Here is a 27,111-nt window from a genome sequence, read left to right as displayed (position 1 = left end):
GAGCTAGATAAATTCATGGAGGTTAGGTCCATAAAAGGCTTTTAGCCAGGGGGTAAGGAATGGTGCCTCTGGCCTGTTTGTTGAAGACTGGAGATCGATGGCAGGAGACAAATGGCTTGATCATTGTTTTCGGTCCACCCCCTCTGGGACACCTGGTACTGGCCACTGTCGGCAGACAGGCTACTGGGCTAGATGGGCCTTTGGTCTGACCCAGTGTGCCCGTTCTTATGCTCTTATGAGCTTGAGGTAAAAGATGGGGGTTCAGGAGGGAGAATGGGATCGGGAGGGAGTTTGAGTGAAGGAGGTGGTTGTGACCTAGGGCAGAGTGCTGGGATGCAGGATTTTGGGATGTGACCTAGGGTAGGAGGGGCTTGTGATTTGGGGCAGGAGATTGGGGTACCTGATCTGGGAGGGGGTATGGGTGCAGGAGTGGGCAGAGAGTTTGGGTATGGGGGGACAGAGGATTGAGGAAGGGAGGGATGGGGTGCAAAAGGCAGGCTCTGTCCGGAAGGCGGTAACCAGCAAAAACCTGAGACAGACTGTCTGCTGCAGGCTGCTCGCTGCTCCACGTGGCTCCGCTCATGGCATGAGAGGGAGCGGGAGGGAGTCGAGGAGGAAGAGAGCAAAAATTCTGCTCCCGGCAAAAATTCTCAGCTCCTATTGGCTGAAAACTGAGAGTTTGGCCAATGGGAGCGAAGAGATTTTGCTGGGCGGCGGGAACAGCATGAGAAGTCTCCCTCCTCCCTCCTCAGGGGTTGGACAATATAATCTCCCAAGGCCTCTTCCAGCCCTAATATTTTAAGGTTCTCTGATTCTATGAACAACTGTTTATTCCCTGTGGTACTAGTCAGGCCAGACTCTTCCCATCCATGATGGAACAACTTGAGATGGTGTCTGTCTGCTCTGGGTAATCCAGGGCAGAAGACATGGATTCACTATCTTGTCAGGGGTATTTCCATCAGCTTGGGACAGATGGTGTACGGGCTGAGGACAGCGCTCATGGTGCAAACCTCATCAGTGATACTGGTACCTTCTAGGGAGACATACACACAGTTGTCTTTCCTGGACTCGATGAACATAGCTCTCGTACCGACTCCTTCTCTCCCTCTCTGTGTTGCTTTTTTCTTTACGTTCTCAAAATTCTCCATAAGACACGGCGACCAGATCCCTGCCCACCCTGCTAGAACAATATCTGGCTTTGCCAGGAGGCACACCCGTACCTTGCATTGTCACTGACCGTAGGGCAATGTAGATGTGAAATGTGTTACTATTGTGAGCTGGGAGCAGTTGGCACCCCAAGAGGGAGTCAGGCCAGTCATGTTGTCGTTGCTCCAGATGGACCCTGGCACAGCCAAGAAGTGACACGTCACTTGTCAAATACCCACCGTCTGTCTTCTAGTGTGCGTCTGAGTGACAGGATACTGTCAGATCCGCTCCATTTCTCAGTGGGCTGGAAAATGCTTTCTTTTTTTTTCCTGAGACGCTCAGCACACGCTTGTGTGAAGATGCTGATGCCCGTAGTCATCTGGTCCCAGTCCCAGAGCAGCATGGCAGGGTGGAAAAGCTAGTTCAGCTGCTTTGCTAAGTGAACCAGCAACTCTGCTGCCTTCACCACGATAGGCCCGGAGTTTGCAACTCTGTTCTGAACTGGCCTCACCAGCAAAACAAGAGACCGTCCTGCCGAGTTCAGCAGTAAGTCCCTTGTGCAGCTGCGAGCGCACCGCTCATGCATGGTATTGCTTACGCTTGATGCTTGCTGGGTAGCTTTTGCCTTCCCCTCTGTTACCTGTGGGGCCATTCCCTCTATTTTACCATTTTTCATCCTGAATCTCATCTCGCTGCTTCTCGCTCTGAGGAGCAGCCAGCTTGGCTCAGTCACTAAGTCTCTGATTGTCTTGAGGGGCTAAAGCTGTATGTCCTCCTATGTTGGAAAACCTCTGGGACGTCCCAGCACCATGAACTGACAGGAACAGGGGCTGTGCTTGGGATAGAGGCAGGCAGCTGGTGTGTTATAACCCCAGACCATTGGCTTGGTCCTGGGACCGGCCTTAGGGGAAAACAGTGTCATGAACAGACTTGTATTTTGGCGCCCTCACCCATCTCACCTGGCCCCCTGGGCTGGCTGGGTCCCCCTCCCCATCACTTTTGGGCCCCACTGCCTATTCTAGTGTTTAATTTGTATTGAAGGAGGTGCCAGAGCTCAGCCCGGCAAAAATTAAGCACTAGCAGGGTGGTCTGATTGCAGCAGCGCAGTAGTAGGGGCCAAGGTATCAGGTCGGCAGATGGGGGAGGAGGCAAAGGGGACAATACAGGGGCCGGGCATTTCAAAAGGGGCCCAGAACACCCTGCCAGCACCCTGACTCTGTGGCAGCGGCTGGAGCCCCGGGTCCCTTTGAACTGCCGCTCTGCCCGGCTCTGGGGTCTGGAGCTAAGGGCTGACTGCCTTTAGCCACGCCCCATCTGCCCAATGCTCCACCCCTTCCTGGGGCACAGAGATGAGCCCTCCCCCTCCCCCCCCCCCCACACACACCTTGCCCCTAGGCCCTCAGCCCCACTGCATGGTATATGGCACGTTGCCACCCTTACTTCTGCACTGCTGCAGTGGCTTGTGGTGCCTGGCGCTCCGCATGCAGCTCAAGGAAGGCTTTGGGCTGTCATGCACGGGGAGCTGCATCTTTCCAGAGGACCGGCCGCTCTTGGCTCCCGAGGGGCACATTTCACATTTTGGGGAGGGGGAGCACACTTTAACCATGACTCCAGGGCAAGGGTGGGCAAGAGAGACTCCGTGGGCCAGATCCAGCCCACCACGCAGGTTGATCCAGCCTGCGGATGCCCTGCCAGTCCCCCGACCCCAGGTCAATCAGGGGTCCGCGGCACTTGCAAGGTGAGGACAGGAAGCAAGAGACTTTGCACGCACAAAGTCGCCTCCAGGGGCGGGGCGCCTAGAGGGAACCATCAGCTGTTCAGAACAGCTGGCAGTTCTCTCTGGGGGCCAGGCGCAAAGACTTCACACACTCCCCCACCCCCAGGCCAATCCGGGTCTGTGGGTGGGGGAGCACGGAAGAGTACTGACCCCGCCCCTTCTGCCCAAGGCCCCACCCTTCCAGGGCCACCCTGGGCCACTCCAAAATTTTGTGAAGTGGCCACCCCACTAAAATTATTGCCCACCCCTGCACCAGAATAATAAAAATGTGCTTCCTGTGTAGACTGCATTGAATGCTTGCAAGCTACTGCAGACATCAATCACATCTGTACCCCCCCCACCCCCCCATTACAAGTAATAGTTGTGTGTTTGCAGTGTAGCCTTCTGTAAGTCTGTAAATCGCCACGCAGGAAAGAGACATGAAATGCTCGTTTCCAGCAGGAGTGGTGGGTCTAGGTTGTTGTGGGTTTTTTTTTTGGTCCTTCCCAACAGAAAAGTCCCATCAACACAGACAAACCATTGTAGAACATCAGAGGACAAAAGACTTTGTTGATTTCTCTCCCTCCAGGCCACCATGAAGAGATTTGCAAGTGAATGCCTCTCATCAGCTAATTGGGCAATTCATAGCCAAAGGGACAAGAAATAAAAAGCCCTAAAAAGGAGGAACTGTGTCTCTATGCTGCTTGGATGGGAGACAGGAGGGGGAAGATTTCAAGACGTAAGCAGGGGGTCCCCTCCCCAGCTATTAGCCTGGATTAGCCCCGAGGACCATATATTATAGAATGTGTATTATAGAAACTTCTATTCCTTTCGAAACTTAAGACTGTAATTCCTCCTCACAGTGTGTATGTACGTGTGTTGGCCTGCTTTAATCTCGCAAATAATGCTCATTTCCTTTTTCTAGTTAATCTTCAGTTAGTTAATTATAGGTTGGGCTATAAGCAGTGTCTTTGGTGAGAGATCCACAGAGCTACTGACCGGGGTAAGTGACTATCCTTTGGGACTGGGAGTAACCTGGATATTTTTGTGGTTTGGGGGGTAATGGATCATCTATCAGAGAGGCAAGTTTGCCAGGGTGGTGAGATAGATCAAAGTGCCCACGAGGACTGTCTGTGATTGCATGTTAAGGCAGAGCCTAGAACTCCCAGCCCACGTAAATTTGTGCCTTGCTTTGTACCAGTCTGGCCTGGGGCACTTGGACACCGGTAGCAGAGCTCTAAGACAACAGCTGCTTCAGAGGAAGATGTAAGAACCCCACAGGAGCAGACATGGGCTAATCTGCCCTCCACAGAGATCTCACCCAGCTCTCTAACAGCCAGCAGCCTTTCAGAAGAGGAACACCGTCGCAAAAGGGAACATTTCTCCTCTTGGCCCTGGGTATGGGCTGGGGGAGTCCAGATGGGGCTTTCCCACCTTAAACAGCTCTGCAATGAGAACTGCAGACAGGTTCGCATGGGGGGAGCGGAGCATTCCAGTTCTCGGTGCTGGGGCGCTAACAAGGCACTGACAGGAAGCTGTTTTTCTTCCTGAATGCTTTTTCATTGCTCCTCTCAAGGGGCGGGGTGGAGCCAGCTCATCTCGGAAGAGAGGGAAATGGCGAGAGAGTGTGACCGGAACATCATGAATTCACAGCCTCTCCCACCTTCACCGGAACCGGCTCCTTCAGTGTTGGAGGCATGAGGGGGGAGGGGGACGAATCGCCCCTCAGCCCAGCATGAGAAGGTTTTGTGGCCGATCTTGAAGTCATCCCCAGCCCTTCCGAAAGCAAGTGAGGCAGCTGAAGGCATCTGCCGCCGGTCAGAGCCTCGCCAGGCTCCGGCATACGGAAGTGATTGAAGCTTTCATGATCTGTTTAACTGGTGACATATGTTTCCTGCAGGCGAGCCAGTGTGCTGCATGCCGTCTGTCTGAGCGATGGCAACACTCCGGGTGCTCGCTTCTACAGGGAACTTCCCAGCCTCCGTCTGAACACTGTAGGAAGAGATGGCCCCATCCCAGCAGCAGCCAGGCTCCTCTGGCTACAGACGGATGTGCCACACGTGGGAAGGGGAAATGACTTGCACCATGAAGGGAAAGAAACAGGACAAGACCAGTCCATGCACAGATGGGATCTGCCGGGTTTTTAAAGCTCCACCAAGCGTTCCTCACTGCAGACGCCACCGTGGATGGGAGGAGTGCAGGGGATGGGAGGAGGAGTAGGGGAGAGGCAGGGAGCAGTAGAGGGGAAACAGGAAATGCAGAGCGGTTTGTAGAATCCCTTTCATTTACTGCTTCATGGCCTTCTGCACGGTCTCACCCCGGCTCCCCTCGCTGTGCTATCAGAAAAGACAACAAAGAATCCCTATAAATTACAGAACCATCCCGCCAATGGATCTGGACTTCTTGGAGGATTACAGGGCCGTTGAACCTGGATGAGGGTCTACTGCTGTTTATATCATCGCAGGGCCCGGAATGGGCTCAACACATTCCTAGCACTGAAGAAGACATTCTCTGCTCTGAAGCCAGAGGGACAAAGAGAAGCCGAGGGAAAGGGACACAGCTTACAAGCCGATGTGTCGGGGAGGGGAGCTACAGCATGGCTTATTCGTTCTGCTTCGTCTTTTGACGTTAAACATGCTAGGTTCCCCTGTCCCATCCTTCCTCCGCTTTTCAGTCTCTTCCCATAGCAGCTCCTAGCTTTGCTTCCAGTCTCCATAAGTCTCTCCCACCCATCAGTTGGCCACCTCGGCATGCATGAAATTACTCACCAGGCAAATGAATGAAATAAATAGAAGGCTTGGTCAGGTATGTTCTTTTAGCCATTGCAGAAGAAATGAGACTGTCAATTGGGTCCTGGCTCAGGAAGGGTATTTCCATGCCTCGGAGCAGCCTGGCAGACAGCCTGAGGAGAGTGGACACATGGATTAACAAAGCTGACCTCAGTCGGGAGCAAGGAGGAGGTATGAGAGACAAGGAGAAGCAGAGTTATGCAGGGTCTGGGAAGAGCATAAGCATCTTGACCTGGGTGTGACCGAATGGGCACTAATGGAGGGATTCAAAACAGGAGGCTGATGGCCTCAAAAAGAAAAGGAAAAGAAGATGTTCTTTAGTGGCTGCACTTTGTATGAACTAGGTGCAGGAGGGCTCATGACATGGGGAGTAGGCAGGAGGGGAGAACACAGTAATCCAGACTGGACATGACGGTGGCATGGATGGATGTCTGAGGCACGTGAACAGAGAAGAAATACCAAGTTTCAGGGATGTTCCAAAGATGTGGACACTACCTGGGAGTAAGAAAGAGGGATGATATGAAGTTGGCTTCCAATTCTGGGCCTGACTGGCCAGCAATCAACGCTGTCCAAAAATGGGAAAGCGAGAAGGTGCCTGTGATCAATAGTGACCAAGAATGAGAGAGGAAAAGATGTTCCAAAGAGGTGGCCAGGAGTTTGGTTTCAGCCCTGATAAATTTAAGCTGAAGTCTAGGCATCCAAAAGAAGAGACAGGCTGAGACGCAGTGTCAGAGAGAGGGAGCCAGGTGAAGAGTGGAACGGTAGATTTGCTAGCCTAGACATCAGCCCAAAATGGTATTTGGAACCAGGTTAATAGATGAGATCTAGACAAAGGGCATGAAAGGGGAAGGGTGTAACTCTGGGATCCCATAGTATGGGCCAAGGGGACACCAAAGAAGAGGCAGAAAGGTAGGAGGAGACCCAGGAGAAGTCACAAAAGGAAAGGAAGAGGGAGCTGTCACAGCAGACGGTCATACTGATCATGTCCGAAGCAACCGAGAGGATGCTGATAGAGCGGCGGCCTTGAGACATAGACAGGAAGAGGCCATGCCCTTCAATGGAAGGACGGCAGGAAGAGCTAGATTGCTGAGGCTCCAGAATGAACTTGAAGAACAATTTGGGAGAATGGCTGTAAACCCAGTGCACGAGCATGGAGATAAAGGGAAGAAAGGCGAGGGGGGAGATGTTATAGACGTTCTAATATACATTATAAAAAAGCCCCAAGCTGTCTCTCGATGAAGATGTCCATTTGTGGAATTGCAGAATGTCACAGAACACCCACACCCTGTTGGAGGCTCTGCAGACAGCAACAAAGAAAACAGCTGCTGGATTCTCAGCCGTTCGCCAAGATTTTGGTTTTAGTTTGTCTTCACGCCAGGTAATAAAATGAATCCTGGGCCACAGGTGTCTGAGACTTGAGATTCAAAGCAGCTACGGCATCTCCTCTTTCTTGATCGCTAACGGGCAGCAAGAAGGGAAGCCTGCGAGACGGGCAAAGGAACAGCACCTTCTCTTTCCATGCAAGACCTTAACTAGTCTTGGAGGGAGAATTCTTCATGTGACACTTGAGTCAGAAGACAGACCTGTGGGAAGCATGGGTCTCTAACATTTTGAGGAAGTACAGTTATTCTAGCAAGGCAAAGGGCGGGGGGCGGGGGCGGCTAGCAGCTCGGTTTATTGAATCAGAGTAAGTGCTGAGAGCACCGTCAGTCAGATAACTGTCCGCACCTCGGGCTTTTGCCCGTTGGTAGCATATATTATGGCTCTACCTGTTTCCAGTCTCCCGATTGGTTTGTTTGAAAAGCTTGTCTTTTCTTTGGGGAGAATGACCTGGTTCAGGAAGGTGGTTGGGTTTCTTGCTTACTGCTGCTGTTTTCTCATATGTACGTTGTTGGGGTTTTTTTCTTTTAAATTAAAAAAAGAATCATGTCCAATAGCAGTCTCTCTAGTAGGTGCTTTCATCCCTGTATTGCTTCTGTATTCTGTTGGCTTATTTGGAAGTTGAAAGGCACTTCTCGTGGCGTGAAGAACTTATCACTGACATAGCACATTTCATATCTAAAGCACTTTGCAGACATTAGGCTGGATTCATCCGCAGGCTTCCAGAGGGATGAATGTGGCTCATTACTGTATATAACAGATCGAACTCATAAGTGTAGTCTGAGGTCTCCATTTTTCTGGTTCTTTCCTTGTGAATCAGACTCTCTATTGCAACAACACTGGTGTGGGGGTGTGAGCTGTCCAAGTTACGGTTTTCTTGCATTAAGCATCCAGTAGCAGGATTTCATTGATTCAAACCAGAAGGAGCCATTAGCTCATTGAATCTGAACCCCTGTATCACATGGACTGCTAAAGTCCCCCCTGGAACTCCTCTCTTGGGTCCAATCACTTGTGTTGGGCCCGGGCGTGCTTTTTAGACAGGCAGTCAGCCTAGATCTGAAGATAGCAAAAGGTGGGGAATTCACCACTTCCCTTGCTCATTTGTTCCAATAGTTAATCAGCCTCGCCGTTAAAAACGTGTGCCTAATTTCTCATGTGAGTCTGGCTTCAGCAGATTAATCACCCCGTACTCAATGTATAAATACAGCCTGGAGGCTGTGGCATAGCCAAGAAAGGAAACGTAGATGGGTCTTGACTTGGGCGGGGGGAGGTAGCAATGACAAGGGGGCAGGAGCGATCGGAGCACCCCCACAGCCAGCCTTGCAGAAGGATGACACTTGATGCTCTGGTCAGACCTTTGGAAAAATGGAGGGCCCTGTAAAATTGTGTTCCCCCTGCTCAGCAATCTAGGCTTGTCCTGCTCTGCCCAGCCCTGTTCTGCCAGCCCGGTGCACCAGCTGGGGAGCAGGGTCGATGGCTTGCCCCACTCTGCCTGCCCAGTGCTCCTACATGGCAAGCCCCCATTCCCCAATCCCACTCCCAGGCCAGTGGAATAGGGCATGCACCTGTGCCCTGACTCCAGGAGAGCCCAGTGGGGCAAGCACTGGGGTGGGAGCAGAGCCAGGGGTAGGCCTGGATGCTAAGTGCTGGGGCCATAGCCCTCCTAGGCCCACCTGTGGCTATGCCCCTGCTGCGGCGTATGATGGGCTGTTCACTGCACCCAGGGAAGAGCTGGTTAAATGAGGTTTGTTAAACTGAGAGGCTGGACCCAGAGAAGGGCTAGAGATTAAAAGTCTGATTGATGATGGGGCCCAGCTGAGAAGTACCAGGAGGGCTGTTATAAAGCCAGGAAATTGGCAGCAGAAAGTGGGCCATGGGGAGGGAGCTGGTAGCCTCCCTCTGTACATTAGAAGGGGAGACAAGGAAACCTAGTGGAGAGGCTGCAGGAAAGGCTTGTGGTTTAAGACAGTGCAGAGCTTGGCTGCTGATTCCTGAACCAGTACCTGGAGGAAAGGCCTGGCCCAGGCTCTCCTACAAGCCACTGGGGAAGTGGCACCATCTGGGCAGGGAAAGGGAAGGTAACTTGACACAGTTTAGCTGTGTCTATGTTGGTGTGATCTTGCGCAAAAGCAGCCGCAAAAACTTGCTGCCTGTCTACACTGGCTGTGAGTTCTTGTGCAAGTACACTGATGTTCTAATGTATGAAATCAGGCCTTCTTGTGCAAGAACTATCATGCTCCCGCTCAGGCATAAGCCCTCTTGCACACCTGTTCTTGCACAAGAGGCCAGTGTAAACAGGCAACACGAATTTCTTGCGCAAGAAAGCCCGATGGCTAAAATGGCCATCAGAGCGTTCTTGCGCAAGAGAGCGTCTACACTGGCATGGATGCTCTTGCGCAAAGGCACATGGCAGTGTAGACACTCTCTTCTGGAAGAGTTCTTGTGCAAGATCATGCCAGTGTAGATGTAGATTGGTAAGGAAAGACTTTTGATACCTCTGATGGAGTATCTGCCCCGCACTGGCCCTTTAAGGGCAGAACCCAGCCCTGGGAGAGGCTGAGCGCAAAGCCCACAGCTGAGGCAGGTACAGCCCATTAGGGCCCAGCTGGGGGCTGTATAAATAAGGCCTCCTGGAAGAAGCAGGATGGGGGAGATGTTTGCTTTAGTTGGGAGCAGCAGGGAGCTGGCTGCTAAGGAAGCTTGGAGGAGTCCCAAGTCAGAGCAGGGCTGGGGAGCTCTGGTGAGAGTACTAAGGCTGCAGGGGGGCAGCCAGGATAGGAGAAGGTAGCAGGTCCACACCCCCTTTGCCAGTGATGGGTGGTCACGTCCGACTGCAGTCTGCCCTGTGGCAGGGGCTAGATGAAGACTGGCAGTGGGTCACTGAGGCAAGGTGGGTACAGAGTGATTGGGGGTTCCCTGGGAGGGGAGGACCCCAGAGTGCAGAGTCTGATAAACACCCCCCCGGATGTGGGGTGAGAGGAGACAATGGTGGGCGCTGCCGCAGGACCGTGTCCTGGAGAGGACACTGAGGTCTGGGAGCGATGCGGGTCTGGCACTGGAGAACAGCGTGACGGGGGAGACACCAACCAGAGGGAGGCGCCCTGTGGGCTGGCAAGAGCTAATTCCCAGTGCTGCCAGCAGGGGGTGCTGAGGCGGGGAGTGTACCCTGGCAATACCCCAGAAGGGGGTAAAGACATAGTGATGTGGCTGGCAGGGCAGGCCATGAGGGGAGAGCACCAAGAGGCTCAGAGAGAAAGAGAGGGTATCAGGGCATGTTTTGGGCAGCAGAAGAGGGCATCAGACCTGAAAAAGCTAATCCCCAGAGCAAGTAGGAGGAGGCACCTTAGTGGTGAGCAGGACGCTTTGCCAGGATGCCAGAGAGAAGCACACTCCGTTTCTGGCTCTGGAATAAAAGCTCCCACCTGTTTCTTTTCGAGCCCCACTCCCATGCCAGCTTTCCATACGCGGTTCCAGCAGGAATGGGGTTAGATACCCCAGGGAACAATCTGTCCCGTGTGAAGTCTTGTCTGCACTTCAGGACTGCCTCTCTCCCTAGTAATTAGAGGGGAAGCTCTTTGGGGCATGGGGACCGTGTCTGCGGTTGCGGCTTTGCCCAGCTCCCAGCCCAAAGGGGCCGCGATCAGATAAAACGGCTGCTCCTCATGTTTTCTGTTTGCTGGAGAGCTCAGGAACGCTTTGCGGAAGGGAGCACTGACAGGAATACACACGGCCTGGTCCTCCCAGATGTAACTCTGCAAGCTGCCCGAATAATTCATTCCCGGTTTTGGAAATAGCTGTGCACTGAAGAGTTGCTTCTGAATAACTTTTTGGCTACGTCTAGACTGTCACGATTTTCCGCAAATGCTTTGAACGGAAAAGTTTTCCGTTAAACGCATTTGCGGAACAGAGCATCTAGATTGGCACAGATGCTTTTCCACAAAAGCACTTTTTGAGGAAAAGCGTCCGTGCCAATCTAGACGCGCTTTTCTGCAAAAAAGCCCCGATCGCCATTTTCACGATCAGGACTTTTTTGCGGAAAACAAATCCAAGCTGTCTACACTGGCTCTTTTGCGCAAAAGGACTTTTGCCCGAACGGGAGCAGCATAGTATTTCTGCAAGAAGCACTGATTTCTTACAGTAGGAAGTCAGTGCTTTTGTGGAAATTCAAGCAGCCAGTGTAGACAGCTGGCAAGTTTTTCTGAAAAAGCGGTTGATTTTCCGGAAAAACTGGCCAGTCTAGACACAGCCAGCGTGTTTTCTGACCAGCACCAGTAACTCAGTGGGGTTCCTTCACGCGTGACCTTGGCCCTTGTAATACATTTTCTCCTAGTTTTGGAGTTCATTCTAACTAACCTTTCACACCTGCCTTATTTCTAGCAGAAAAGGGGCAGTGGGTGGAGAATGAAATGAGACCTGAGGATGGCGCTCGGCCCATGCAATGCCAGGGCCAGTGTGTGGGCTGCTGGGGCTGCCTGGCACATGGTGCATGGGACATTTGGGACTGGGGCTGGCAGACATGTGGCACAGGAGGCTGATTGGCATACAGGGCCTGAGGCATGAAGTGACAGGGCTGCTTGGTGCCCATCATATGAGATGCTGAGCACTGAGACTGGCTGAAATGCTGCCTGGGAGGCATTCAGTGCTGGGGGGTGGCTGTTGCACAGGGTATGAGGCCCAGGTGCTGGGGCTGGCTGGTGCCGGAGGATGTTTGGCACCGGGGCCACCTGGCACCATAGTTCAATAGCCGTTCAGTGCTAGGATTGGCTGGTGCTCAATGTAGGAGCGCCAGGAGAGGCTGGCTTTCAGCACAAGGGGTGTGAAGCCCTGAGGCAGGTTGGAGCACAAAGCTTGAGGCCCTGAGGCTCTCAGCATATGTGGCATGAGGCACGAGGCTGGCTGGCGTACTGTGCTGCACCTGAGAGGCCGGGACTGACACCTGCACGGGGCGTGAGGTGCTGGGCTGGCTGCCGTGCGGTACGTGAGAGATTCAGTGCAAGGGCTGGTTGGCAGGGGGTGCCTGAGACATCAGGCCTGGCTGATGCATGGTATAGGAGGTGTTCAATGCCAGGGCTGGCTGACGTGCACCGTGAGAGACATCTGGTGCCAGGAAGGGTTGGTACATGGCACATGAAGCATTTGGTGCTAGGGTCAGCCAGCTTCTGACAAGGGAGGTGACTGGTTGGCGCATGGTGGGTAAGATATTCATGCCTGGTGCTGGCTAGTGCTCAGTGTACTGGGGCTGGTTGGCACCCCTGGTGGCACACGGTGCAGCACATGAGCTGCTGGGGCTGGTGAGCACATGGGACACCAGGGAAGGCCCAGGACAGCAAGGTAAATGATACCCCACTCGCTGACGGTGCATCACGCACACAAGGGGAAGGCATTCCTCCTCCTTTCACTTAATCAAGTCTCCATCAGAGCAAGGAACCCTGTCACATCATCTAGTCACTGTCACGCTCGGTGGGTAAGGACTAGCAGTCAGGCTCAGGAAGGGCTGTGCCGGCCTAGGCTCTCATCGCTGGAGGAGTTAGTGTTCGCCTGTGACATGGATAACTCTGCTCCCCCATGGGCTCGGCCACTCTCCTCTGTTCTCTCCAAGTTCCCCCACCTCCTCCCCCATCTCTGCCCTACTCCCCGGCTCTTTCTCCTGTCCTCTCCAGCAGCCACCCCATTGCTCATGCCTGTCAGCGCGGAGTTTCGGGGGCACCTCGCCCCTTGCCGTGCGGTGTATCAGGAGCTGGCATCTCCCGTTTCGCTAAGTCCTTGGTTCCCCCGCTCCATAAAAAGCAGCGGTAATGAATGCAGGATTGTGGAGCCTGGGTACCGCTGGGGAATAGAAACGCTGCTCCGCATAGGAATGTTTAGGCCTCAATTAGGATCTGCGGTGTCTGCATACAAAAGGGGTTTTAGCTTGGCCCTAGGAGTTCCCTCCCCTCTCTGCACACAGACAGGTCCCTTTCAAGGCTAATCCCCCTTTTCTTTGGTGGAAGTTGGGATGTTTCACTGATGAAGTGATTCCTCTGTAAAGCAGCGCGTCAGCAACTTGCCAGACAGCCCCACCGGCAAGACCCTGCCAGCAAATTAGTCTCCAGAAGGTAGAATAGGAACAGAGGAGGGATTGATGGGCTGCCGGAGAACACCTGCCTCCTGCCTGTGCCGGGGCTCCTTCCCTCCTTCACCCTCCAGCTCCCGCAGGAATTCTTTACATCCCTGCTCAGCCGCCCAAGTCGGCCCTGTGGTTGCTCCTCAGTCCTGCGCCCCGGCCTCCCTTCATGGTCGCTGCTCTGGCTCCCCCCACCTTAGGCTTTCCCACAGAGAGCGGCCTCTGCTCCCTCTTGGCCTGGGAGGGGAGGTTAGCTCCTGGGACAGACTTTACAGTAAGTTACAGAGACTCTTTCCACCAACTTTCCCCGTGAGCTCTTTCGCTTCTGACTCCCTACAAACTCTACGTCCTCCTGTTACCTAGGAAACCGATTGCAGGTGGTGAGCACCAGCTGATGGGTCGGGAGCCGAAGAATAAAAGCAAACAGCAGTTCCAGCCTCAAGGAAGGGAACAATCTTTCCCACTGCTCCTGCCAGGGCCTGTAGGCACCAGGTGAGACTTGGCCCATAAGGCCTCATTCCTGGCCTGGCTGGGGCAGCCGGGATCATGCTGACATCCCATGACTGCAGTGGGGTAGGGGACAGTGTAGCCCCCATGTCACAGGCTGGTCCCATTTCTTTTCAGAAACACTCAGAGCTGTGAAGCATGGAAAGAGGTGGAGAGGACAACACAGGCTGCACATAAAAAAGCTTGGAGCCCAGGGGAAGGAGAGAAGCGGTCATGGGAAAAGGAGCGGAATACATTTTATGTGCACCGAGGCATGTACAGATGTTCACCACCAATAGAAACACATAAGGCAGGGCAAAAGCCCAGGCATTCTCCATGAAAGCAGCTGCACAGATCACTGTAAGTTCCCCCTCCATACTTGAACTTACCCAACAGTACAACCCAGACTTCCCCAGGTAGCTCTGGCTGCATCGCAGCTTTTGCACTAGTTCACGTGCGGATGACTTCAGCCGGCTGAGACCAGGAATCTTAGAGACACTGGCAGCTAACTGCTAGACTCTTGCAGGCAGAGAAACCACAGAATGAACACCGCTAATGGGAAGCAGAATAGCATTGTGGCAGTAGTGAAAGTCTGCTGGTCCAAAATCCCCCAAACAGCCCATACGGCCCCCTCCTCGCCAGCCAGGGGAGAATTCCACTAGGAAGCTTATCTGAGCTGATTCCCAAATTGATGCTGCTGCCCAGCAATGGGCCAGCTTGACTAATAAGGGGTAGATTGAAGGTCAGGTAGGCTTACACTGTCCTGGTCTCCCACTGCTGGGATGTGGTGTATCATTGTAGCACCTTGCGTGCACAAGGAGGGTGCCGCCTTGTGTGTTCAGACACTACCATGCTCGTTCCAGGAGGGCCCAGAAGTCAATCGATAATCAAAATAATCACCCCGTCTTTTTTGCAATTCTCTCATCACAAACCTCATGCCCACCCGAAATACTGCACTCAGCAGGGTTTCCTGGAAAAGAATCCAAGGGACAGGCTGGCGCATTATTGGATTTTAATTTAAAAAATGCAGATTGTTGCTGTACCCTCCTGTTGGGGGGTTGCCCCAAATTCTGTGCAAAGTGGGCACAGTGAGGTGTCAAAGGAAAGATTGTGCTGTGCTGATTCTGTGTATGCCACTCATATGCCTGTGTGATTTTATGAATAATGGCTCTGTACTGGTATTTGAAATGTTTTCTGTCTAGGAGACAGCAGCAGGCGTCGCCCACCTATTGTGAGGGGTGGCGACTTAGCGAACAGCCATGCTGCATGGATAATGATCCTTGAGGGTCACCAGTAAATGTGAGGAGTTCTGCTGCAAATCTGCAGACCAGCAGGTACACTATAGGTCATTGCCTAAAAAGGATATAGGACAGGTGGCTTGGTCATGTGGCTGACTCTGTTTTGGGAGGTGCCTTCACACAGGAGAACAATGGATTTCCCTCCAAATGGGCAAGATTATAAAAGGACTCTAGGGGTTCCTCCATTTGTCTTCAATCCTGCTTTTCATTCAGATGCATCTTTGCTATGTCAGAGGGCCTAGAAGGATTTTTTGACCCATCTTACATAAGAACAGCCCTACTGGGTCAGACCAAAGGTCCATCTAGCCCAGTATCCTGTCTGCCGACAGTGGCCAGCACCAGGTGCCCCAGAGAGGGTGGACCGAAGACAACGATCAAGCGATTTGTCTCCTGCCATCCCTTTCGAGCCTCTGACAAACAGAGGCCAGGGACACCAATTCTATCCCCTGGCTAATAGCCTTTTATGGACCTAACCTTCATGAAATTATCTAGCTTCTCTTTAAACTCTGTTATAGTCCTAGCCTTCACAGCCTCCTCTGGCAAGGAGTTCCACAGGTTGACTACACGCTGTGTGAAAAAGAAGTTTCTTTTATTAGTTTTAAACCTGCTACCCATTAATTTCATTTGGTGTCCTCTTAGCAAAGGATGTACTCCAGAGACTTTTAAGATAACAGTTTGTTACATTTCTGCTAAGAGCCTGCATCCAGAACTTGGTGATTGATGTATGTAATGAGATTTCTTTTAACAATTCTACTCTCTGCCTTTTCTTTCTTTCTTTCTTTCTTTCTTTCTTTCTTTCTTTCTTTCTTTCTTTCTTTCTTTCTTTCTTTCTATAAACCTTTAGGCTGTGTCTAGACTGGCCAGTTTTTCCGGAAAATCAGCTGCTTTTCCGGAAAAACTTGCTAGCTGACTACAGTGGCCGCTTGAATTTCCGCAAAAGCACTGACTTCCTACTGTAAGGAATCAGTGCTTCTTGTGGAAATACTATGCTTCTCCCGTTCAGGCAAAAGTCCTATTGTGCAAAACTTTTGCGCAAAAGGGCCAGTGTAGACAGCTCAGATTTGTTTTCCGCAAAAAAGCCCCGATCGCGAAAATGGCGATCGGGGCTTTTTTGCAGAAAAACACGTCTAGATTGGCATGGACGCTTTTCCTCAAAAAGTGCTTTTGCGGAAAAATGTCCGTGCCAATCTAGATGCTCTTTTCCGAAAATGCTTTTAACGGAAAACTTTTCCGTTAAAAGCATTTCCGGAAAATCATGCCAGTCTAGACATAGCCTTAGATTTTTAGATTCTAAGGATTTGGCACAGCATACTTTTTTGGGTAAGATCTAAGGTATAAATTGACCTGGGAATGTGCCTGGTCCTTTGGGACTGGGAGAACCTGATTGGATTTGGTGACATTGGTTTTTATAACCTCTCATCTGTGTAAGGTGTGGTGTTGGTTGTGACACAGGGAACATAGAAGTGTTTAAGGGGATTGCTTGTGTGACTTCTTGCTGGCCAGAGTGGCAGATGAAGTGTTCTGTGCAACTGGTTTGGTGCTTTATAGAGGAGGAGCTTGGGGTGTAAGTAGCCCTGGCTCTAAGCAGTTCGCCCTGATCTGACTCTCTCAGTGGTGCCCCTGGAGAACTGTTCGGGTATGTCTACGTTGCATTGCTCCTTCGAGAGAGGAATGCAAATGCAGACAAGCAAAATCGCAAATGAAGTGCAGATTTGAATTTCCTGGCTTCATTTGCATAATCGCGGATGGCTGCTTTTCCAAAATAGCGTATTTCAATAAAACAAACGCAGTCCATGCGGGGTTATTTTGAGAAAAAACCCTTCCTTCTAAATAACCCTTACTCCTTAAAAAATTAGATTTATTTCAAAGGAAGGGTTTTTTCTCAAAATAATCCTGCATGGACCGCGTTTGTTTTCTTGAAATACGCTATTTTGGAAAAGCAGCCATCCGTGATTATGCAAATGAAGTGTGGGAAATTCAAATCTGCACTTCATTTGCAATTTCACTTGTCTGCATTTGCATTCCTCTCTCGAAGGAGTGCAATGTAGACATACCCACCCATTACACAGGCAGAGGCTGCTGGAAGGGTGGCTGCTGCACAGGTACATGGGGATGTTAGTGTTGGTTTCATGGCCATGACTCCCATTAGGCATAACGATCCATACAAGGGCATTCTAGTTCTCTGCTGGACTTATCGCTTGAAAAATATCAGACGCATCATATGAGTTTGCACACATGAGAAATGCCACTCCAGCTAAACCTGGAATGTCTCCCTGCCTTTCCTACCAGCCCGGGATAATCCCATGGACCCTGCACAATACAAGTAACAGAGACCGTGACTTCTGTTCTCAGAGGATGGGGGCAATTATCCCCGATTGCCCATCTTTCCCTCTTGGGGATGAGGAGGGTGATGAAACTTACGACACCGGATTCTTGCAACCTCTTCCCAGTCTGTATGTTCTCAGTGGGCAGTCTCCGTGTCCCCGTGTTGCTCGCGGCCCATAGTTAGTGCGTTCTGAAATGAGTGGTTGTTTATTTGGCAACACCTCCAAATGGACTTGGCTCCCATGGAGCTGCGTTGAAGTTATTGCACGGGTCACAGTCACAGCAGTTCGCCGATTACGTTTCCATTTGCACATGAAAACAGCTGGATTTCACGGCGGCTCTTGCTGTGTTATTTACACAGCCAAGCTCACAATCCCTGCTGAAAATCACATTCTCTCCTACCGTGCTGGGGCCTGGTGTAAAAGGCGCTGCCCTGATGATGCGGGAAGGAAATGAAAGTGCCCTGCAGGTGAGCAAGGCCAAGGGGTTGGACCAGAAGCCTCATGGCATCTGTCAAAGATAGCTTCTAAGTCTCTTGCTCTGGCCCTGAGCAAGAGAACAATTTGCTGCACCTTTTGTACATTTCTCATCAATTTATGTGCTAGGTGGTCGGGAACCAACACAGTCCCGGCCCTGCCGAAATCAACTCCTTGTCCACGAGGCACTTGGCTGAGCGGAGACCAGGTGCGGGACAAACCCAGTGACTGTGCCACGTGGAAAGGGCTGCTCTGGGAGCCCGGCTTCTCTTTCCCATTCAGAGCAGGGCTGGCTGAGCGGCTTCCCTGACAGCAGCGCAAGAACGGCGGTGAGGAAGGCAGCTTGCAGTTGTCTGTACTCAATGTCCTGGGCGATGTCTTGGTGCACCAGGGAGTAGATGCCCAAGGCGCATGAAGGGGACAGGGACAACCACTGTTGGCCGCTGCTCAATGGAGCTTTGTTCTCGGCCCAAGAAGCAACCAACTATCCAGGCTCTGAAGCCCTGAGGAAGTCCGTTGGCTACCTCCAATGCTCCCGGGAGAGGAAACCCACAAGGGCATTTCCCACAAAGTGATAAAGGATTCCATGCACTAGGACTGCTGGGTTACGTGTCCATGCAGCACAAGGGTCACTGCTAGTCCAGCCGAGGGCTTGGCAGCTCTTGTCCAGTTTACTGGAGTAGCACAAAGCTAAGGTGTGCTTCCGCTGGGGCTGGGGGGAGGGGGGAAATGAACGTGTACTGACAAGTGAGTGACTGCAAGCCCGTAAACCCCAGTGGAACAAAGCACACCCATGTGCCGGTGATTTACATTCTCCCAACAACCGACCATTGTCTGAGAACAATAAACATTATCTGCTAATAGGAAAAGCATCGACGAGACAAGAAGCATTTAAACGTCCACGCAACTCTAGCTCGTAATTCACTGCCGCAGTAAAGATGTCACTGTAACACGCAGGCATTCGGCCTCTCCTCTCAGCCCAGGGAGAGGCCCCCCGGCGCAGAGTGAGGGACTGCAAGCGGAAGCACAGGGCATGGGAGGGCCACCATGGGAGAGGAAGGAGGAAGGAGCAGTGAGACAGTCCCTGAAGGGACGAAGCTGGAGCAAGTCGTGCGAAAGGAGAGAGGGAACCTCAGATTGCAATGCCAGGTCAAACCGAGCCTTTTGCTGCTTGCCCATCATGTTCAGAAGCTGGACTGGGGCTCAAAGGGATGCAAACCATGAGAGATGCTACTGGAAAGTGGTGATGGTGGAGGCAATTGGTGCCTGCAGGAGGACGGGGTGCAGGAGAATGGGGAGGGGACATGAGGAGGCACCCCATTTAGCAATTAAAACATTGGCAGCGGCACGGGCGGTGGTACACTTCGCGAGTCACCTATGAGATGCAGTGCCGAGAGGGGAAGGGGCATTAGCATGGCAGTGCAGGTAGGAAGCACAGGTCTCGTGCAGCGTTCCCTCTAAGCTGGGTGCTTGTGCAGCCGCGCAGGAGAGATTCAAATGTCGCCCCGCTGATTAGCAGAGCGCCCACCGCTAGGTTTCTGTGTACCAGGGGCACGTAGAAAAAATGTATTTTGCACAGGGACGGGAAAGATTAGAGAGGTCGCTGGGCTCACGGGTTGGCAGGAGAGAGCTTCGACCAGCGAGATCTCAGGCAGCAGGACGCTGTGATACATCTAAGGGAGACAGGGAGCCCTTGTGTCAGGGAGTCAGTGAGGTGGATGTTAAGTATCCAAGCCAGAGGGGCAGTGGAGATGAGGCAGGGTCTGAAGGGATTAATGAGACCCTGCGGGCCCCATCTGTCTCAATCCACCTGCATTGGGGGTCAAACCTGGAGGGAGGAGTTAAAAGGCTGAGCCTGGCAAGCAGGAGTGCAAAGCTCTGGCTTCCCCTCAGCGAGAGAAGCGTGGCTGGGCTGAGGGTGTGGAGTGGGACTGTGTCCGGCAGGGCCTCTGTGAAGGAAAGTAGCTCAGGAGGAAGTGAATGTGCCCTGGCGCAGGGCTCTGTGAGGAGCAGGAGGACGGGGGGAAATTCCCCTCCAGCAGGACGCCCTGGGTGGTAGCAAGCGCTGAGGCTCTCTGCCGTGAGGCAATGGGGGAGGCTGAGGGGGAGCACGGCTGCCACACTGGGCACCCACGAGGCTGAGGCAAAGGTAGGAAGAGATCCAGGGAGAGTCGGGGGTCTGTGTAGCCAAACCTTCACTGTGTCTGCATCTAGATCGGTGGTTCCCAAACTTTTCGGCATCACGCCCCCTTTTGGATTTTTGAGAAACCCTCAGCCTCCCCCCCCCCATAGCAGCAACACTTGCTGAGCTAAAAAATAAAAAGGAACCGACTGGGGCCAAAAAAGAAAAATAGCACAACTTGGGGGGGGGGAGGGCTGGGTTGCCTCGCGCCTGCCCTGGAATTTCTTCACACCCGCAGTTTGGGAATCCATGATCTAGACGGTGCTCGGTCCTGCCGGGAGGGAAGGGGACTGGACTCGAGGTGCCTCTTGCGGTCCCTTCCAGTTCCAGTGTTCTCTGATTCTCTGATTCAAGGGTTCCTGGACAGGAGCCCAGTGGAGGGCCCCAGGGGTGCCAATCCAGCCCACCAAGGAAGGTGGAGTGGGACCCCCCCAACAAGGGTAAGGACTACTGCAAGCCCTGACACCAGGAGTAGAGAGGGGCCAGTCCAGACTCAGACTGAGAGGCCAATGAGAAGCTGACAGACTATTATTGACTGAGCTATTGGTACTCCCCAGGGGTGGGGCTCTGTGTGACCAGCTGGAGGGCAGGGTTGCAAGGAAAAGTCGGGCCAGAAGACGGTCAGCAGGGAGTGCTAAAGAGGAGAGCCTGCTACACCGCTCCCAGCCACTATGGGGCGCAGCAACCAGGGAGTCACATGCTTTCACAGCCTCACCATCTAACGGGCAATGGCTAATTTGTAATAAAGAGGTGCTGGGGCTCAAGTCATTAGGTGGCAGAGCTCAAGAAACATTTTTACATTCATAATTGATGCTACAAGCCCAGCGGTGCCAGGGCTATGAACTGCCAACCCGCCAGGTGCCGGATCAGACACTGCAAAAGGGATTGATGGAGGATTCCTAAGAAACTGCCCTGAGCGGATGCAAAAGGTGCACAACCTTACCAGAGAAAGACCAGGCCTGACCCAAGAGAGTGGAGGAGCTGAAGGATTCTGCTTTCCCAAGCCCATCATCAGATCCCAGATGGCGTCCCAAGGACACAAAGCATCAGGATTCCAGTGTGATGAATAAGAGAGACGCTGGATAGCCCCATTTATGCTGAACAGCCTGCACTGAGTTAAGGGTTAAACGCAGCCAGGGCCTTCTGAGCGGCTGTAACGTGAGACTGCAACAATTTCAGAACTCTGCTGCAGTAACAGACCATAGCTAACTGCACAAATTACAAAAGCAGAAATTAAAAAGACCCAGTGGGTCGCGAAAGGCCTGATTTTTCACGACCCGAGTCAGCAAACATCTGTGCCTGGGCGAAGGCAGGCCTTGGGTGCATTTGCACGGCTACAGGTGCACACGCAGATCTGCGGTTTGGGGGCGGGAAGGGTGCAAGAGTGAGGGTTGGGGGGTGAAGAGGGGCTCAAGGCAAGGAGGCCCATCTAATATGGGTCTTTTCTCTCCTCCCAGTTCCTCCCCCAACTGCCAGGGGCATTTTCTCTTCCCCCAGTTCACCTTTCCCCCATCCGCCAGGGACATTTTCTCTCCCCACACCCCACCAGCTCCCCCCGACTGCCAGGGATGTCTTCTCTCTTCCCCACACCCAAGCCTGCAGGGGCCTTCCCCCACCCATGCTGCAGCCGAGGGTCGGAAAGGGGAGAAAGGGTTAGGATAGCTCTCCCCTGTGGGCTCACTGCCCCCACTGGCCCCTCTCATATCCTGTCCCTCCAAACAGTGGCCCTTCCCTTTGCAGGTTATGGAAAACAGTCCCTTTCCCAGGGCTTCTGGTTGTCCTGGCACAGCCAAACCCTGACCTTGCTTTAAGGGCAGAGAAGAGGATGCATAACAAATTTGGCGGCCCTAGCTCTTATTGCTTAGGAGAGGCTCTTGAACAAATGGACTTGCAGGCAGGCCGGCAGACACTCACTCTAAAATATAGAGAGAGATTTACAGTTTGGTTCAATGGCTCACATCACACCTCCTATAACCACTGTTCCCGCACCTCTGGTGTCAAGTAAAAGCAAAGGTGCACTTGTGCTGGATAACTGAAAATCAGGCATCTAAACCCTCCCTCCAGGGGCCTGCCTCACCTTCTGCTCTCCCCTCTCCTTTCACATCTCCTAAGTGATGAGGCTGGCCCAATTAGTTTGTTTAATCTTGCCCTATAAATCACTCCTCTCTGTCCCCTGCAGACTATCGGAAGCATCAGAAGTGATTAGTTAATTTAAACCTCAGCATTCGCATACTCACTTATCTGCCACAATCGCTACCGCTGTTAAGCTCTTGCTCTGAACTAGATCAGGCTGCCTAGATCCTATCGTAGCCTTCCCTTTGAAGGGATGATTTACTGCCAAGGCAGGTGAGGAGAAGTGCGGGGGTTGATTGACTAGTTTGCAGGTGGGACTGCTTGGAGCCGATTTTTTTTCTCTCTCTCTTTTCCGGAGCTTTTGCTGTGACTCCTTCTCTTTTATTTTAGATGTTAAACCCATTGTTTTATAAAGGCCAGTTAACTTGTATTGCTGATTCCCGGGCCCTTGTCTTCAGTACAGAGCATGAGGCAACCAAAGTTTCTAGGAGGCCTCAGGCCTCCCTTAAACAGCTTTGAGACTTTGTCCAGTTTGAACGGAGATGATGGAAATTGGCCTTTGGGGCTGGCAACAAGACCTGTGCTGGCTAGTGAAGCAAGAAGGAGCAAGTGAAGATCCTGTGATGGATGAGGATGCAGGCTGTAAGTGTGGGAGACAGCAGGAAGTAGCGAAGGATGGAAGAAAGGCCAGAAAAGCTGTATATGGACTGGATAGATAGATCAGTATAGATGGAGAAAAATAGGAATGACCAAAGGTCCGTCTAGCTCAGTGTCCTCTCTTGCAACAGCGGCCAATGCCAGTTGCCCCAGAGGGAGTGAACACAACAGGGAATCATCAAATGATTCCTCTCCTTTCATCCCTTTCCAGCCTCTGACAAACAGAGGCTAGGGACACCGTTCCTACCCATCCTGGTTAATAAATATCGATGGACCTAACCTCCAGGAATCTATCTAGTATTTTTTTGAACCCTGTTACAGTCCTGATCTTCACAACATCCTCTGGCAAGGAGTTCCACAGATTGACCCTGCATTGCATGAAGAAAAACTTCCTATTGATTTCATTTGGTGGCTCCTAGTTCTTACGTTATGGGAACAAGTAAATAACTTTTCCTGGTTCACTTTCTTCACGTGATTTTATAGACCTCTATCTTATCCCCCCTTAGTCTCCTCTTTTCTAAGCTGAAAAGTCCCCGTCATTTTCATATCTCTTCATAGGGCACCCGTTCCAAACCCCTCATGGTTTTCGTTGCCCTTTGCTGAACCTTTTCCAGTGCCAAGAGGAGTTAAGGTCAGAGACCTCTTCCGGGAGAAAGCGAAGGGAGGCTGTGTGTGGAAGTGCCGTTCATCTGCATACAGGTTTGGTCTTCGGAAGGAAGCATGTAGCGACTAACACCCTGTCCTGCTTAGGGAATGTCTAATGAAAGAAGGGATTTAGGGGCGAGGGGGGCAATTAGGGAATTAACAGTGAAACAACCACTTTTGGCGCTCTCCCAAGCGCCCTAGGAGAGTGATGTTCTGTACCAGGGATGATGTTTGATGCTCCGCTGCTAATTGAGTGGCGTGGGGAGTGTGTGAAGTAGGAACCTTGAAGCACAGAGCTGGCATCTCCGCATCTGGGATTTTTGTCCTTCCCTAATAACCTGGCATCTCCTGCTTCTTCTCTCAGGCCCAGGCCTTTCTAGCCCGGCATGAGTGGCAAGAGCGGGGCACCGACAGGTCTGTCTCTTAAGGCCACAATCGAACTATCCAGCTGGGGCAATAGGGAAGGATAGGCCCTTGCTGTTCTGGCCACATGCACCTCTTCCGAGCTGGGGGAAATGGCTCGGTGAGGGGAGGCAGACAGCAAATATGGCAAGTCGTTTGTAGGAAGCACGGGGCAAAAATCATTGACCCCTCTCAGCTATGGGGCAGCAGCGGTGGCACCTTGGGGCTTGTGGGTTCATTGCTCCTAGTCAAGCCCTCTCCTTCCCCCACCCCGTCTTTCTCTGAGGAGCTGGAGTGAGGGGAAAGATTCCCCCTCCCCTCTGCACACAGCTGCTGAAGGAAGGGGGAAAGAATTTGGTGACTCAAAGCTGTCTGCCTGGGGGCGGCTAAAGGAACTGCGGGAGCCAGAAACAGTAGGTCTTCCTGGGGCCTCACCCCTTCCCCATCCTGTCTCTGCCCATGGCGCTCTCTCAGCCCCCTCTCTGCTCTTCCACGCCAAACAGCCGGGGTGTTTAAAAAGCACCTTGCACGGACAGGCAGGGCCCTATTTTGTACACAGTGGGAGGGAGAAGTCAGAAGGGCTGGGGAAAGGGGGAGAGGGAAGCCAACCTGGAAGGAATTTGCAGTGGGACCTGGCAGCACGTAGGCCAATGGGATTCTGTGTCTGCAGAGGTCGCATGTCTGGTGCAGGAACGGGATAATCTGAGGAGTCTCCCTCTCCCCCCCCATGCACACTGGGCTCAGTTCTAAGCTCTCCTTGCTGGAAGCATTGGCAGACTAGAGGGTAGGGTTGCCAGGTGTCTGGTTTGGAACCAGACAATCTAGTATTTAAGCTTTCTGTTCGGGAAACAAATTGAGAAAATACAAATGTCCGGTATTTTCTAAATAAGATGGAATGTAGATTGTGATGTAATGTCAAGTGTGTCCGGTATTTTTGTTGAAACCATCTGGCAGCCCTACTAGAGGGGCTGCCGAGAAAATCAGCCAAAGCCAGCAGGCGCTGGAGGGGCTGAGTGACAGGAAGGATTTAAAAACACAGCTGAGAAGCTTGGCGAGAGGATGGCAAATGGGCCCCATGACAAGCAGTGGGCATCGCAAACGTGTGGGTATTGCAAGGGGCGAGTGCAATTTAGTTAGAGCGATACATGGGGGTGTAACGGGGGCGGGAGGAACAGGGTGAAGAAGAGCTGTCCTGGAGAACAGCTTGTCGGGACGTTCCCCCGGTGGTTTCCCTGCTAGGGAAGGGACGGTGGGGACCCCTTTCATCTCTAACAGCTTTGACTGGAAAGGGATAGACCTCCCCTTTGCCTCACCTGGGGGGGGGGGTGACGTCCCTGGCACAGCACAAGAATACTCGCTGCTGGCACCGGCCCATTTCAGAACTGCAGAGGGAGCCCCCACCACAGGAATTCAAAGTCCCCCATGGTGCATGGGACCCAGGAATTTTCTTGACCCAACTCCCTTTCCTTGCCTCCTCGCCTGCTCCTGTTCATCTAGTGACGTGGGTTTTACCCCCCCGAAAGCTCGTGATATCTTTGTTAGGCTCTAAGGCAGTGGTCCCCAACCTTTTCAGGTTGCCGGGCACCAGGGGGCGTGGCTGTTCGCCCACCGGGCGCCAGGGGGCGTGGCTGTTCGCCCGCCGGGCGCCAGGGGGCGTGGCCGTTCGCCCACCGGGCGCCAGGGGGCGTGGCTGTTCGCCCACCGTGCGCCAGGGGGCGTGGCCGTTCGCCCGCCGGGCCCCCCCATAGCCGCATGCCCGGGGGCGGACCCCCCCCACAAGCGCCGCGCGCCCAGGGCCCCCACCCACCCCCTGCAAGCGCCGCGCGCCCGGGGCTGGCGCTCCCCCCACCCTCCCCCCACAAGCGCCGCGCGCCCGGGGCCGGCTCTCCCTTTCCCCCCCGCCAAGCGCCGCGCGCCATGTGCCCGGGGCCAGGCCAGCCCCGAGCATCTGGCGGGCGCATGCAAATGCCCCCGCGGGCGCCATGGCGCCCACGGGCACCGTGTTGGGGACCACGGCTCTAAGGTGTCCCAGGACTGCTCGCTGTTTTCAGTTACAGACTAACATGACCACCCCTCTGAGCCTATTCTTTGTGAACGTCACAGGCCTCGTTTGCAGGGGAAAGTCCTTGCATTCTGTGCGTGCCTCTCACACCTGGCTGGTGAGCGCCCTTCACGGAAGGGAGGCATGCACGGAATGCAAGTACTTTCCCCTCACTTCTCTAGCGTCCGGGGAATGGGATGAAGAGCAAGCCTCCTCCCGGAGCCCTGTCCCGGCTGCCTCCCCTTACCATCCTGAAATTCCACCCTTGGTGCCTACTCAAGCCCCTGACTGAGTGAGGAGAGCCCAGCTGAGGAGAAACAAGCTGGGTCGGGGCTATGAAAGTGAGAAATAAGCGGTAGAAAGGGAGCTGCGGTCAGTCACCGGGGAGAAGGGAGGTGTGTTTGGGCCGGCAAACGCAGAGAAGGGGGCTCAGGGAAAGGCGGGAAAGGTCTAGAAGGGAACAAACGGTGACTGCTGGCTGTAGAGCAATGGTCTCCAACCTTCTGAAGCACAAGAAAAGACAGTCCAAGATCTACCTCAAACCCAAGTACCCCTGCCCCACCCCGTCTCTGAGGCCCTGCCCCGCCGCACCGCTCTGCTAAGGCCCCGTCCTCCTTACTCTGTGACGATGGAGTCCAGGGGAGGGGGACAGAGTGACACCAATGCCCCCAGCCTCTGTCTCCTGCAGTCTGCACAAGGGGGCAGCTCTGAGGCTCTGGGCAGCAGCAGCAGGGCAGTGAGGGAGGGGCAGTTGACATGCGGGCACTTGATAGCCTCCCTGCCAAACGAGTCAGGATCATCTGTCAGGATCTGCCGGTAGATCCTGACCCACTGGTGGGTGACCACTGCTATAGAGGGTCCATGGGCTGGAATCTGGAGGAGAGGGTGGGCCCGGATTCTCCTATCAGCCGCTGAGGCTGGTGATGGCCGTGAGTGGGGAGTGGCTACAAGGCCGTGAGTGGGGAGACTGCTGAAGAAAGGCTTTGGCAAACATCGGACAGCGACCTGGGCTACAGGCGGATTCACCAACAGGCCGCAGCAGCTCATGGAGTGAGACAGGGACTTCAGACCAGCGGAGGGGGACAGCGCGTCAGCCTGCAACCACGGGCAGGGGTCTTAACCTGGTGAGCTGTTCCCCAGAACGACCAGGAGATGGGGCTGTACCTTGTGGTGAGCAGAGACCAAGCCCCACACTGTTTCGCATTAGATTGTACTTTTAGCCTAAGCACCTTAATGGGAAACCTTTAAAGGCGTCCTAATTGCTACCAGGAGCATTCCCCTAGAAGGGAACCACCCTGACAGGAGAATGGGGGTCTGCATTCCTCGTCCCAGCTCCTCCCTCTGAGCTCACA

The sequence above is a fragment of the Pelodiscus sinensis genome, chromosome 10 (assembly GCF_052426305.1).
Source record: "Pelodiscus sinensis isolate ZL-2025 chromosome 10, ASM5242630v1, whole genome shotgun sequence".
Taxonomy (NCBI): domain Eukaryota; kingdom Metazoa; phylum Chordata; order Testudines; family Trionychidae; genus Pelodiscus; species Pelodiscus sinensis.
This window is presented reverse-complemented; position numbering follows the sequence as displayed.